The sequence below is a fragment of the Alexandromys fortis genome, unplaced genomic scaffold (assembly GCF_014885135.2).
Source record: "Alexandromys fortis isolate MF-2015 unplaced genomic scaffold, M_Fortis_MF-2015_v1.1 scaffold_23, whole genome shotgun sequence".
Lineage (NCBI taxonomy): Eukaryota > Metazoa > Chordata > Mammalia > Rodentia > Cricetidae > Alexandromys > Alexandromys fortis.
Window position 1 is genome coordinate 10,746,882 of NW_026067907.1, and position 14,332 is coordinate 10,761,213.

The window sequence follows — 14,332 nt, forward strand, 5'->3', positions numbered from 1 at the left end:
ACCCTGGGGTGAGACCTGCATTGCTCCCCTTTTGTGGAAGGCATCTCCCTGAGCAGGTAGCAGAGTTAGGAGCAGAAACCCCAGTGCATCCTGGGATATCATGACCAGGTCTGCTCTAGGGATATTTGCATGAGGCTCATCACACTTTCTTTAGAGTGACAGATGGGATACTCAGCTCTAGAAGGAATGCTTAGCTTGGTTCACAGGCATGGAAAGCTCGGTCTGTGATTGGGGAGTCCAATGTTTTGGGGACTGTGGTGTTACTGGACATCATAGGAGGCTTAACAGAACATATCTCATAGCAGCTGAGGAGGAAAGACAGACAGAAGGGATGGCCCAGGGTCCCTCCAGCTGCCAGATCTCCCACTTGTTCCACCACCTCAGGTGTCTTCCACCTCCACACACCATGAAGCACCAACTTCTAGCCTATGGGTCTTAGGAAACACTCCAGATCCAAACCAAGGTAGCACCCAGCCTACAACAGGTCCATGAGAACCTCTCTGGCTCCATCCACCCTCACATGGCCAAGTACCACCTCTCCTTCCAATCATGCCTGTCCATTCTACAGTGTCCCACCGTGTGGCCAGGGGAAAAGGGAGAGGAGAAAACACACAATCTGCTTTGTTGATATTGGTCTGCAAAGTCTGCTCAGGAGATCAGAGAGAACCAGGTATAAGAGGAAAGAAGTAAGACTGACTGCATTAAACTGAAATGCACGCACGAGCAAGCATACACACGTGAACATGTGTGCACAAACACACATGCACACATGCATACACACATGCGTGCACACACACCCTTTTACCTATTGCTGTGTACTTGTTAAAAAGCTGGGTATATAACAATTTCAAGTAGAGCACACCTAGAATTCTCCCCAAATATTTCCTAAACTGTAAAAAAATAATAAAGACATAGTTTATCTAACCATCATTTAAATAATTTTGTTAATAAACATGAGTTTTGATTTGTATCAATAGATTTACAAAGTTTTAATAGTTCATCATATTGAATGGATGATAATAATAAATACAATAAAATTATTAAAATTTTATTGTTAAGAAAAATAATTTTAAAAGGTGTATAATGAAATACAGATGTATTTTTTAATATCAGGAACCAATAACGTGGGGGTAAGGAATCCCACCAGATATATAAGCTTTATCAGTATGTATAATTATTCCTGAAAATGAGACCACATTGTAAATAGTTTTCTATAACCTTCTTTACTCTATTTCAGTGACTTGCTTTTCTTTTATCAAAATACCTGTCAACTGAAGTTACCACACACTCTCTGCAAGACAAACCCTATGGAATCGGGCACCTTACCTCACCCATGCTTTGCTTGTTCATTAATACCTAGAAGAATCTCCCATACAAGGCATACGATGGATTAAACACAATTTATGAAAGAATTTTCCTGCCTGATCTTAATGGATGGGAGGTCCTATGGCTTGCAGATGTTCAAGTCTGCTCCCCCACAGACTCCACGCTTGGTGCTCTCTCCCTTGATGTTCGGAGATGATGGAAGCTCAGTCAGGGAACTAGGCTACTGGGAGGAAAGGCCTCTGAAGAAATTAAGGCTTTTCTTCCTCAGCATGAGAAGCAGTCATCATAAAGAGAGCCTACAGCTGGATCCCTCCTGGATTGTTGTACGGCCATATGATGTCTTCACTGTGAGTTTCCCTGGCACAATGTCGCCTTCCTCCACATCCTCATCTGTCTGCAAAGCTTCACAGAGGCCAGTGACATTTATCTTTAGTTCTTTGAACTAAATAAAGCTCTCGTCTTTCTGAACTACCCAGGCCAAGGCATTTTGTTTGGGCCGACACAGAAGACACATTGTACTAAGAAAATACAATACATCTGATTTCTAACTATTGATTATATTTGTTTTAACTTTGCTTTACTGGGCACAGAATTGTGGATTTCTATAGATAAATGGGCACACAATCTCCGTTACTTTCTTGATACAACTCACTAGATATCTGGGCAATGGGGCAAGGGTTATATAATGTTAAATAATGTCATATACTATGGTAAATAAAGAGCCATCACTGTTTGGATTCTCTACCCCCTTTGTGTGGGGATTTAATTTTTATTAGCAGTTATATTAATAGTCAACATTAACAATTTCAAAGGCAAAATGGTTGTGTATTTCATAGGTTATTAATAGGTATACTCTATCACAGTAATTTATGAATTACTTTTTGGGCCTCCTTCCATGGTCCTATCTTGAAGATTTTCAATAAAAGCAATTATCACCTATTTGCTAGTTGTGTTATCTTCCTAGCTTGTAAGCTGTCTTTTATAATTTTCTAGTGATCTTCAAACTTATCTTTTGAATTCCAAACACTTCAGCACATCTTGCCCAGAAACAAGTTTTTAAAAATAACTGCCCCTTTAACCGATATTTTTCTTTTTTTTAACGGTATTTTTCTTTTTCTTTTTTTTTTACCATGGCAGAAAAATATAGAAAAGGTAAAGGTCTTCTTTAATATTATATAGTGTGTTATAACAGGGCCAGGACACACATAAAACACCATCATCTAGTCAGAATTATCATCCCATATATACCTCAGTGATGGGTGAACTACGTTGAACCCTTACTAAAAATACTGATTCTAACCACTGTGAAAATACTTATGACAAAGTTATGACTACAAAATAGTGTAATTATTATGAAAAGAAAATCGTCTACACCTCTCCTTAATAGAGAGAAAGCAGGCTTCAGGCTTCAACCATCAACAATTATATCTAGATTGGATTTTACTAACACTTTACTTTCAGCCATAATCAAGTCTTGAAAATGATTGTATAACAACGTCGGTGTGTTTCACATCTTGAACTAAAGGTGTTTTCCATATATTTAATTTCTCTTTGAGTGTGCTTCTGAGTAGTGTGTGTGCAGGTGTGCTTGCCTGAGTGTAGGTACCACCCTTCAGGATGCCTGAAGCTTGCCTGAAGCTACTGCTTCAGAGGTAAGTGAATCACTTACCACTTCAGGTATCCTTCTGCGTCCATCTATGTCTCCCTTCACCCCACAATCACCCAAAAGATTAGAGACTCACACCACCAGGCCTGGCATTTTACATGGGTGCTAAGGACCTAAACTTTGCTTGCACAAGCAATTACTTTGCACACTGAGCCCTCTCCCTATCCCATGGTATAAACCTTTAACTGATTTTTAAATACTTAGTAGTTCTTTGAGAAATTCACATCATGTGTTTTGAGTGGGAATTGACCTGGAAGCCTCATCCGTCCTGGGTAACTTTCAAAGTTTTGGAAGATGTTACACACACTACCAGAGGAGGGGTGTGGTCATCAATCTCTCCCAGATGTGAATGCTGCTAGCTATGGTAATGACATGTTTTCCAGTGCAATAATGGCATTAATATCATGGGAGCAACCAAATATTTTCCGATCAGATTTAAGTCCTGATCTATAGGATTAAACCTTTTACCAGTTATTTGTGTGTGTGTGTGTGTGTGTGTTTCTGACCTATCTTAATGTTTCCCTTTTCCCTTCCCTTCTTCTCTACCTTCCCATATAATTATTCTTACCCTTTATCAAATCCATGACCTTAGTTTGTTTTTATATTCATAATTCACAAATATATAAATACAACCTGTTCAGTCTTTATAATGTTACTTGTATGTATGTTTCTGGGCTACCCATTTGGTACAGGGTAGCCTTATGATGTGCTCTCTCCGATAAAGACTATTTCTCACGCTCTCAGCTTGCTTAGTCGCCTGTAGTTATTTGTATACTACAGAAATGAAGTCTCTGGACCTTCCCCATCCATGTTACCATGTCTATTGATGTCTTTCCTCAGCTCTTGTTTAGTCAGTCATGTTAGTGAGAGTTTATGAGTTTAACTTCCAGCATCACAGGAGACACAAGTAACCTCTGTTTCTCTGGCCTTTACAATTTTTCTGCCTCCTTTTACACAATGATCCCTGAGCCTTAGGCACAGGAGTTAGGTTATAGATCTATCGCTTGGGACTGGGCTCCATGAATATGCATTTTGAATGACATAGTTTTCTGTAATGATTTCTGTCTGTTGCAAAGCCAAATTTTCCTGATGGGGGTTGAAGACTACACTTACCTGTCGGTATAAGGACAGATGTTTATAATGTAGCTTGGGATTATGCTGCTTTAGTGCAGGGGTAGCTGCAGGTTTGCCTCAAGGATCCACAGCTTCACTGTTCCTGGCTGGCTTACTAAATGCCTACTACCAGGCATGATGTCCCTCTTGCTGACCAGGTCTTAAGTCCTGATCTACAGAGCTATTGGTTACTGCCAAAATACACCTGCCACTGCTGCACCCTAAAGTTACTGTGATGTGGTGCCTGTTGTGGTGGCTCATCAGTGTCATTTTCAAACTGCCTTCTTTCAAAAAATATGCTTCACATTTGTGGTCTTCTACTAAGTATTAAAAATAGTTTATATTACATATGCTTCTGTGAACTTAAGAGGAACAGACTGATCAATGTGTTGAGAACTCATTGCAGCTTGAGTCATTTGTGGTGACTCGCAGATCTTTATCTCACAGGCAAGACACTGTTATAGCCTTTCATGCAGACTTCCTCTAGCTGAGATGAAGACACATATATAAATCTTCATGCAATCCCAAACTAAAGAAGGCACCTTATTCACGTGATAACTGGATTTCAAAGAGTTTTCACAAAGAGATAACAGCATGATGCAGTTTTCACTCCGCTCTGCTAAACCTGGTTGACAATGGGAACATTTCCCCCCGTTCCAAAATGAGATGCAAAGTTTCACACTGAAATTAGGAAGCATTTCCATTCAGTTCTTACTGTTTTCTGTATTGAGGTTACATGAGGTAGGAATGAGACCACAGAAGGAGCATTTTTAAAGGAATAATCCCTTCCTACTCTCACAGTCTGAAGGAAACCATCAGGAGGACAGCATGTGTCTATCGAATTTGACTGTTTGTAATAATGGGGACCAAAAGTGGTCACTAATTTTGAGCCAAGTGAGTCTTAAATCTTGTTCAGGTAAAAAGGTAGAAATATGGTCTCTATGGTAGATATTTGCTTTATGACATATTTTGAATGTTACTTATGGGAGTGAACATTGTGGAGATGGCCCAGGGTTGGCGTCTTTGTACCTGTGCAAATAGTTCTCACTTTTCTCTAATATACTGTAAAATGCAATCTTACTCTGTCAGTATCTCCATGGTACTACCCGCCAACCCAGTTGCTAAAGACCCTTCTCACACCAACATGTACAACACTGTCCCTCTGCCTTTTCATTGTCCTTATCCACAACTTATTTTCCTTATTTTTCTCCACAGCATATTAATGGGGTCTATGATATACATTCTTCATGGTTATTAGATTTCAATTTTTAAGAACTTAATACATGAGTACTGTGTCTACAAAACCATTCCTTCACTCCAACCCACTGAGGGTGGCTTCCCCTCACAGATTCGTGACCTCTTCAGTTATTACTTTTACACACACACAAACACACACACACACACACTGTGCCCATTTAGTATGGCCCATATGTACACGCATTCAGGCATGACCACCTGAGATTGGGCTGCCTGTGTGGAAGCTCCCTAAAAGAAACTGATTCTAGATAATTCTTTAATAAGTAAGTTTATTTGGTCCTGTTTGGGTTAGTCCTGGAAATTTGCTGGGGTCAAGAAATGAAGAAAGAACAGACACAAGGAAGCACATACTAGAAAGCTGTGGTGGGTAGACTGTACTCACTCGGATGGAGCAATGTCAACTACACAATCTAACCCAGAACCGCAGGGCTTCTATTATGTACTTCACCGGGGAGGGATTAGCTCATCTAAGTCCAGGAAAAGGAAGCTGTGGTTGCTAGTTCACATACACACTGGTCAATAGTTCATCAACACTGACATGACACACATTGTCAACATTCACACTTGGGCCAGGAAAAGATAGCCATTTTTGAGCCTGACCCATATGGCCACGTCCCTCCAACCTTACACACTCTACACACTCATTCACAGTTTCTTCAGCTTTCCATGTAAGTTATTCTTGATGAATCTGATGGTGGCCTTAACTGTTCATCATATTAACAGCCACCCAGAGACTCCATACCAAAGAGGCTATTCTTCATGGAATCTTTTCCAAAATGTCACATCTGAGCTTTCTGCCCAGCAACAGTTACAATAAAGACATGTTGCAGTGGTCATGTCTCTTGAATGGTGACTTTCCTCCACAACGTGGGCCACCCACTCTGACAGAAATATGGATGACTGGTGTGTGATACAGCTTCGACATTTGAGGACATGATTTCTCATGTCACCTATCATCTCTGTAACTTATACTGTCTGATCTGGCTCTCTCGCGATGCTCAGGACTGCTCGACTTCTGGCCTGTAAGTCATCCTCTAGTGAGGACTGCATCGAGTTGCCAGCACCAGTGCTTTAGGGGCCCCTCATTACTGATCTCCCTTTGTGGCTGGCCAAGTATACACTAAGTTCTGGTAAAACTTAAGAAGCCAATGTTCACACCAAGACCAAGCCAAGTCACAAGGGCTAAAGACCCACTTGTCTCAAAAAACCTGGATGGTCTTTGTAAGCTTAGCTCCTCAAGAATGGTGGCATTTTTGTAGTATGTTTTTTACTGCTCAAACATTTGTTGTCAAAAATGAAGTAAAAATTAGAGTACACAATTTTCAATTGCTTTGAAACCATCGTGCCAGCCGTCAGCCACAGGAGAAAGATCATCTTGACTTCAGCCTTCTATGGGAAAGAGTTTTATGAGTTAACTCTTATTCGTGATTTGTCATGTTCTTGAACAATTTGGAGTTTCACATTATTACTCAAAATGTAGTTGTGGATATATTTCAAAGTCAAAAGTTTTAAGAATATTTTATCCTTTTAAAATTAAAAATTCTGTGCAGATGGGTGTTTATTTGATTGTGTATCTGTGCACCATTTGGGTGCCAGTTGCCTTGGAGGTTAAAAGTAGGCACCAGACACCCCCAAAACTGGAGCTATAGACAGTTGCGAGATGCCATGTGGATACTGGGATTTGAACCAAGGTCCTCTGGAAGAGCAGCAGTCAGTGTTCTTAACTGTTGAGCCATCTCTTTAGTCCTGACAATAAAGTTTCATGTGTTATTTTAAAGTGCTTCTTCAGTAACACTGTTACATTTGGTCCTTGATATTTATGATCTATTCACATCTTCTGAGCCTCAAGTGAATCCCTGTTCAATTCTATTGATGCAGATAGGGTGATTCTGTATAAAGGTGACAATGACTGAGGAGATAAAACAGGAGGCATTGTCCTCTGTCTCGTGACAGCTGTTAAAATGTCTTGTTGAGCGTTTGCATGGAACATGGAACTAATATAGCCATATCCTTCTTAAAACCTTAGTTTTGCCTTTAAACCATCTGCCTATGAATGTATCTAATTATATTAATTATACCATTAGCTATAATATAATCAGACACTAATGTTGAGTTCAAGCCCAAGTCACATTTACTACTTGGCTCAAACAGTACTTACAAGACGTGACAGCACTTCTGGGACTTCATTAATGTATTTTAGTGTTGTTTCTAGAAAAGTCCACAGTGCAATCAATAGAAAGACCCAATGTAACCCCTAAATGTGCTTTTGAGTGTTGAAATGAACGCAACGAGTGAGGCAGAAAATTGCATTTTCATAACCCTGGGAAAGAGGATTCTGCAGGTCTGTGAAGCACAGGCTAAGCTCACTCGTAAGCTCCACAGAGCTGCCTCAGTGTGACCTCGAGATACACGCAAATCCAACAAGTATTGATTTCAGAATTCCCAAATGGAAGTTCTCTCTTCTTCAATTAAATATATGCAAAGGCCGCATTCTCAAAGCCACTTGTAAATACCAATTATTAACTGAAACTGCCAGAAGCGTCCTTGCTGCGCCATCTGATGCCCCTCCTATGGCTAGCTTTCATGAAAAGAGTCCATCAGTGCCACAGTGCCTTCCTCCCAAACTGCAATTTCAATTGCCTTGTTCCATGAATACTCAGATTCCACAAGTCTCACGTTACCAGTAGTGGAAAGCTGGCCATGCCTTTTTCCTAAGATTACCTGACTCCAACAATTTCCCCTGTAAATCTTTCCAGGAACTAGAGAACAGACATACCTCACCTTTCTCCCCAACTCATCTTTTAACCTTTTGATTCTAACTGTTCCTTCAAGAACAAAGACAAGGAGACAGAACTCGTGGTGTCTTAAAAATATGGAGAACTGGAAAGGAAACACAGGCAAGGGACCCAAGCCTGCAGGGCACAGCAGCCAACAGTGTGGTGTCTGGAAGAGACAGGAAGGAGTTGCCATCAGTCTGAGTCTAACATTTAGGGTTAGAGGTCTTTTGGCTGTAGGCAAGGACATGAAGGATTCTGAGAAAGATTCTGATGTCAGAGCATTCTGGTTTTAGTCCAGGGCTTCTGAGAATAGAAGAAAGGATGCAGGGAAAGATAGAAGAGAGTGAACCAAGGATGGGGTGGGGAGGAGTAGCTGAATGTGTCTGTGTCTGAGGGCAAAGCAACACTATTTCCAGCTTGGAAAAAGTCTACTTCTGGGCACCCTGGTGTTGAAGATTGTAGCCATCAGGACGAGCGACTCTAATTACCAGGAGAAGGCAGATAGTGCCCTAGCACAGTCCCACCCAATACTAACTTGAGGTTGACTTCCCAGATTTGATTCCTCAGAAGTTAGGTTGTGTTTGTATGAGTTAATGATGAAGCAACAAACAAAGATGTGTTTGATATCAGAATCAGAACAAAATACTATTATCTGTTTTACCTGGAATAAATCTCTACATTGACTATATATGTGTGTGTGTGTGTGTGTGTGTGTGTGTGTGTGTGTGTGTGTGTACTTCAAGGCTGGCCATGTCAATGTCTCAATAAACTCAGCCCCATCATCTGCTCAGAGGATGGCTCAGTCAGCCACTCAGCTGATCCCACTGCAAGTGAGCAGCCTGAGGGATGGTGCCATTCTGTCCTCACTGCCCTAGCAGAGAGCCGTGACCCTGCAGCCTCTAAACTCCAGCATGTTATTTCTCACAGCTCCAGAGTCAGTGGCTTTCCTCATAGATGCTGTCATTTCTCTTCCTTCTCATATGGGGGGAGGGGCACACAAGCCCAGCCATCTAATGGGCACTTACCCCTTTCAAAGGCTTCACCCTCATTGTCCGACACCTCCCTCTGGAAGAAAATCTCTTGGGATTAAGGACACGGCTCAGTCTGGGTAAAGTGCTTGCTGAGCAAATAAGAGGACCTGAGTTTAATAGCGCCCATGGGAAAAGCCAGCACTGCGCTGTGGCCCATACCCATAATTCCAAAATTGGGAAGGCACAGGTCAGAGTGTCCCTCCGCCTGATGGCTAGGAGAGCAAGCCTAGTCTCCAGATTAGATAAGAGATTTTGTCTCAAAGAAAAAGGTGGGGAGTGACTGAGGAAGATACAAATATCAGCCTCTACACTTTACACAGAGAAAGAGAGAGAGAGAGGTGTACAGTGCATAACACATATATAAACACAAGCACACATACAGATGCAACCATACACACTCATACAGACATACATGTAAACACACACACACACCCAGGCCAAGAAGTAAAGGACTTACTTATGTTTCCTAGGTATATTCTAAGGCTTCATTCAATACAGGAAGTGAAGACAGAGACATTGTTAGGAATTCAAGTTTTGAAACTGAAGCTGTGTTTCTGTACATGAATAAACGGAGATAAACTGTGGAAGCAGGTGACATCCATGGTGTTCCGGAAGTGCAGTGGTGTTGAAGTGGCATGGGTGACTTGGGACACAGTACAGTGCTGGCACCTACAATAAGGGCCTCTCCCCACCCTAGAGGAGCCTATTGGGATGTTGGTTCCATTTGCAGCCTCCATTGCAACAGGCCTTCTTTGGGACCCCAATCAGCTCCCAAATCATGAAACTGAGACTTATTATTAGTTATGAATGCTCAACCTTAGCTTAGGCTTATTTCTTGCTAGCTCTTATAACTTTAGTCAACCTGTTTCTCTTAACCTGTTTAGCTTCAGGGTTTTTAACCTTTCTTTCATTCTACGCGTCCTACTCCGTGCCTTTCTGGCTGGTGCTTGCCTGGCTGGCTGCCCCCAGGTGTCCATCTTTCTCCCTCATTCAGTTCTCTCTTTTCTCTCGAGCCTAGAGTCCTCCTCCTATTTATTTTCTCTGCCCACCAACCCTGCCTATTCTACTGCCTAGCTATTGGCCGTTCAGCTTTTTATTAGACCAGTCGGGTGCCTTAGGCAGGCAAAGCAACACATCTTTACATCATTGCACAACTGCAGTATAAACAGATGCAACACATCTTTGCATTGTTGAACAAATGCAGCATAAACAAATGTAACACACCTTTATATAGTTAAAGTAATACTCCACAGCACTCCCTTGCCTTTTCAACACAACAGCACAGATTCAAGGGGCAGGGGTCTTGATGTGTATAGGGCAGGGAACTGGTTCCGCCCACCACACCCCTTTAGGGGCCTGGCTGAGGGTGCATCATCACAAAAGCCATCCTGCCAGCCCTCATCAGTAGCTTCACACAAGCTGTGTCATCAAGCTGTAAACAAAGGGACAGCTAATCCTAGCTGTGCCTAGAAGATAGCCAGTTTTCAGGGACAGAATTTGGTTTTCTTCCATGTTCTTGAGACGGAGTCTCATGTATCTGAGCTTGTTCCACAGAAACCAGCTTAAGCAATTCAGGAGACCAAATACCAACTTTGACACTAAGCAATCTTACCAACTGAGACAATCCCCAGTCCGTGTTCTCTCTCAAATTTATAACAGCTTACCTCAAGAGGAAGAGCCCTGCCTGCCACAGTGTGACTCGCTAGTCCTGGATGACTCACAACCTGGACGCTGAGGTGAGGCCAGCACCAAGCAAATGCTGGCGCTCGGTGCTTCAGCCAAGACCTCAGGCAAACTAGCAGGTGTTCTGAACTTGCTGCTTCCTTCGGATGCCCTTGGTGTCATCCTGGGATCCTGTTCGGGTAGCTTCTTAGTCTCCACATTCCTCCACAGTTCTGTTACATTTCTCCCCGGAGCTTCGATCAGAACAAATGTGTCAGCATTCCTAACAGATGGTTGCTTTCAACCGTGAGCAAGGATCCCTAATATATCAGAGAAACTCTGAGCAATGCTGGAAACACATGGGAAAGGCAGGCTGGCTGCACCCAGAAACACAGGCAGAACAAAATCCGCTGCTACCCATGAGGCCATGGGGCAGAGGCGGGTGATGACTGTAAGGCCCACCTGCACCATTCTGCTTCTTGAGTTGAATGGAACCCAGGAAATGGAGGTGTGTGTGCGTGTGTGCGTGTGTGTGTGTGTGTGTGTGTGTGTGAAGAATCTACTCCACATTAGGGCTTGGATTTAGTGTCAAACCAATTGTCATAGTAAAAGACACAGCTAAATGAGACCTTTTCCTTTCAGTTCTTCCAATGGGTTTGTCTGGATGTCACACGCTTGAACCTTCTCTAGGTTGTACTCAATCTGCAAAGCAGAGGTGACTGTCTCCTTAAATTTAGACAGAGAATGTTCTCTGGACAAACAAGGCATTGTTAGTGTATTTTACTGTCAAGCATAAAGCCATGAAGTCAAGGTAGTCATTTGGAACTTGGCAGGAATTAGGCAATATTCTCAAATGGGTGCACAAACATCACGTGAAAATGTAGGAGGGGCTCTTTACTTTGGTGAGTCACACTGATGTGTCCTCGTTACAGAAATGTTCACACTCAGCACAGCAGCAGGGATACTCCTTCCTTGCTGGACAATGGATGTCCACTACTGTCAAGGAGAAGGAAGGGTGTTTGAGTCTACACTTGAGGCTCCTTGGAGGAGAGATGTCTTAGGAGAATTTAACATGGTGTGATTGCCCAGAAATACAATCACCAAAGGTTTAATGAAGTATGCACTCTGCTTGATTCATTTACCAAATGCCATTCACTATCTCAGAAAATTATGCCAACAGCCACACCCCTCCTGACGCAGTCAAAACCAGTTTAGCAAGCCCACAACATGCATCAGTCTGCACTTACCACTTTAATAAGCTCGTATTAACAGGAACAAAAGTCCTTGTTCATCAGTTTCAAATTGTCAATACGAAAACAAGGGGACTGTAATTAAAGTCGCCTTTGCTTGTAAACCTAAGTGGTGGCAAATGTAATTTATTGTAATATAGTTCGCTGCTTATTTGAATATAATTGTCCTCATTCCTTTATGCAGTAAAAGGGATTGGCTTTTCATTATAAATTACTTTCTTTTAGTTTTTTACTTATTTAAAATGAAACTTTTTTTAAATTACTTAAACCGAAGTATGGTTATATTATCCATGCATTTTTGTAGACTGAGGTAGTATAGTCTACATCGGCAACAGACAAAAATAAAAAAAAGGCAGGAAATTGAGAGATGCCCAAACAGATTTCTCTTTGGTATTTTCCCATGTTTCCACTTTGTGATTACTGATCTACACTTCAGTTCCACTTATAAACTGTGACACTGAATTCTCCAAGGCAACATTTTACCAATTCAATGTTTTGTGTATTTTATTTCAAGAAATAACTTGGTTATTCTTAGTCCTACATCCTTTCATATAATTTTGAAATATGAGCTGAGAAATAAAGAAAGGACATGGCAGGTGGCTGGTGCTTTTTTAAATGAGACATTGCAAATGATAATGGTTCAGGCATCTCTTAAATATTTATACACATTAATAGCATAATAAAATTAAAGTGTATTCTATTTTGGAAATAAAATGCTGAATTTGAGTCTCTTGCTGCCTGTCTTTACTAAGTCTTTCTTGAGTTTTTCAGAATTTTTAAAATGTCTCCATTGACCAAATATTTTATACAATGCATTTTTGCTTTTTGACTATTGAAATAGTTATTAATCTTTAGTAGAGAATGTTAAGCAATATGCACATAAAGTTCAAACAAACTCAGATTCTGGCTTCTTGGTTGTGGTTTATCTAAGTCCCTAGTACACATTTCATGCCTAACTTGTTTAAATGCATCCTGTGGTTGTACTAACTGTTCCACTAGGCAACACATGATGCTTAACTAGTCACACGCTTTGTCTTAAATTATTCAAAACTATTCATTAATGTTAACTCTATGTTGTAATAGTTCTGGAAATTTTTACCAGTTTCTCAAAATCACTAACAATATTAGACAAAAATCTAAGCATCAGGTACACCATACCTCCCCAAGGGTTCTTAGCCAGGATGACCCAGAAGTTGCCAAAACAGCACAGGTTATTGCCATTTCCCATGGTTCTCTGATAATGAACTAAGCTGTAAGACCTGAGAGCAGAAGACACCACAGATTTTGGAGAAAGGGTACAGAGAGGTTAAGCTAGAACTGAACTGGAATCTTTGTCCCTGATGGCTTGTGTTCATAGTGGTGAAAGGTGCTGCGCAGGTCACTGAGGAAGGCAGATCATGAACTTATAAAATATACATAAATATATAAAAAAATTCCTTCCTCTTATCTTGTCTTTTTTTTCTTTTTTTTTAAATTTATTTATTTATTTATTAAAGATTTCTGTCTCTTCCCCACCGCCGCCTCCCCTTTCCCTCCCCCTCCCCCAATCAAGTCCCCCTCCCTCGTCAGCCCAAAAAGCAATCAGGGTTCTCTGCCCTGTGGGAAGTCCAAGGACCACCCACCTCCATCCAGGTCTAGTAAGGTGAGCATCCACGAAACTGCCTAGGCTCCCACGAAACCAATAGGTCCAGTAGAATCAAAAACCCGTTGCCATTGTTCTTGAGGTCTCAGTAGTCCTCCTTGTCTGCTATGTTCAGCGAGACCGGTTTTGACCCAGGCTTTTTCAGACCCAGGCCAGCTGGCCTTGGTGAGTTCCAGATAGAAAATCCCCATTGTCTCAGTGTATGGGTGCACCCCTCGCGGTCCTGATGTTTCTTTCAAAATAACTCTTCCCTGGGGTATAGACATATCCATAAATGGTGTGCTTAAAGCTATATCTATGGTTCATAGTTGATATGACATGTTTAATCACATTCTATCTAAAGTATCTCTCCTTTCCCACTGTCTTTTATCTATTACCTCATGAGTTGCTTAAAATGCATGAATTTCCTAACAGTTAGAGATCCTCTATTTACCCACTCTTTGATTTCCAGATTGATTTTCCTACCTCCAGACAAGGACTGGTGATATTCACTCTTGGACAAAGGTGGGTTTGATGTCCGACATACGGTTAGTTCACTGTGATACTTCTTATATGCCAATAGGCTCAACTTCTTGCATATATTTTCATTGTCTGGTTTTTAAAATCTT